The following is a 2118-nucleotide window of genomic DNA, read 5'->3' as shown; positions in this document are numbered from 1 at the left end:
CTGCTCCGACAACAACTGAGTCAACAACGACCCCTGCCCCAACAACAACTGAAGTAACAACGACACCAGCTCCAACAACTGAAGCAACGATGACACCTGCTCCAACAACTGAGGCAATGAAACCTGCCCCAACAACAACTGAGGAAAAAACTACAACTGCTCCAACAACTGAGGACACAAAAAAACCTGCTCCAACTCAGGCAACCACAACACCTGCCTCGACAACAACTGAAGCCACAACAACAGCAGCTCCAACAACTGAGGCAACGATGACACCTGCCATGACAACAACTGAATCAAGTACAACTGCTCCAACAACTGAAGAAACGACACCTGCTCCAACAACTGAAGCAACCACGACATCTTCTCCAACAACTGAAGCAACGACGACACCATCCCCGACAACAACTGAATCAACGACAATTGCTCCAACAACTGAGTCAAAAACGACCCCTGCCCCGACAACCAATGATGAAACGACACCTGCTCCAGCAACTGAGTCAACAACGACCCTTGCCCCAAATACAACTGAAGCAACAACGACACCAGCTCCAACAATTGAAACAACGATGACACCTACCATGACAACAACTGAATTAAGTACAACTGCTCCAACAACTGAGGAAACAAAAATACCTGCTCCAACTCAGGCAACCACGACACCTGCCCCGACAACAACTGAAGCCGCAACAACAGCAGCTCCAACAACTGAGGCAACAACGACACCTGCGCCAACAACAACTGAGGCAAAGACGACAGAAGCTCCAACAACTGAAGCAACAACGACACCTTCGCCAACTACAAATGAAGCAACAACGACATCTTCTCCAGCAACTGAAGCAACGATGACACCTGCCCCGACAACAACTGAATCAACTACAAGTGCTCCGACAACTGAAGAAACGACACCTGCTCCAACAGCTGAAGCAACGATGACACCTGCTCCAAATACTGAGGCAATGAAACCTGCCCCGACAGCAACTGAATCAACGACACCTGCTCCAACATCTGAGACAACAACTACACCTGCCCCGACAACAACTGAGGGAACAACTACAACTGCTCCAACAACTGAGGCAACAAAAACACCTGCTCCAACTGAGGCAACCACGACACCTGCCCCGACAACAACTGAAGCAACAACACCTGCTCAAAAATCTCAAGAAAGGACCACACTTGCTCCAACAACTGAGAAAACAACGACACCTGCCTCGACAACAACTGAAGCAACAACAACACCTGCCCCGACAACAACTGAGGCAGTGACACCTGCTCCATCAACTGAAGAAACAACACCTGCTCCAACAGCTGAGTCAAAAACGACCCCTGCCCCGACAACCAATGATGAAACAACGACACCTGCTCCAGCAACTCAGTCGACAACGACCCCTGCCCAAACAACAACTGAAGTAACAACGACACCAGCTCCAACAATTGAAACAACGATGACACCTGCCATGACAACGACTGAATCAAGTACAACTGCTCCAACAACAGAAGAAACCACACCTGCTCCAACAACTGAGACAACAACTACACCTACCCCGACAACAACAAATGAAGCAACAACGACATCTTCTCCAGCAACTGAGGCAACCACGACACCTGCCCCGACAACAACTGAAGCCGCAACAACAGCAGCTCCAACAACTGAGGCAACATTGACACCTGTGCCAACAACAACTGAGGCAACAACGACAGAAGCTCCAACAACTGAAGCAACAACGACACCTTCGCCAACTACAAATGAAGCAACAACGACATCTTCTCCAGCAACTGAAGCAACGATGACACCTGCCCCGACAACAACTGAATCAACTACAAGTGCTCCGACAACTGAAGAAACGACACCTGCTCCAACAACTGAAGCAACGATGACACCTGCTCCAAATACTGAGGCAATGAAACCTGCCCCGACAGCAACTGAATCAACGACACCTGCTCCAACATCTGAGACAACAACTACACCTGCCCCGACAGAAACTGAGGGAACAACTACAACTGCTCCAACAACTGAGGCAACAAAAACACTTGCTACAACTGAGGCAACCACAACACCTGCCCCGAAAACAACTGAAGCAACAACGACAGCAACTCCAACAACTGAGGCAACGACAC

Source organism: Micropterus dolomieu, linkage group LG12 (genome assembly GCF_021292245.1).
Source record: "Micropterus dolomieu isolate WLL.071019.BEF.003 ecotype Adirondacks linkage group LG12, ASM2129224v1, whole genome shotgun sequence".
NCBI lineage: Eukaryota > Metazoa > Chordata > Actinopteri > Centrarchiformes > Centrarchidae > Micropterus > Micropterus dolomieu.
Note: the sequence above shows the minus strand (reverse complement) of the source record.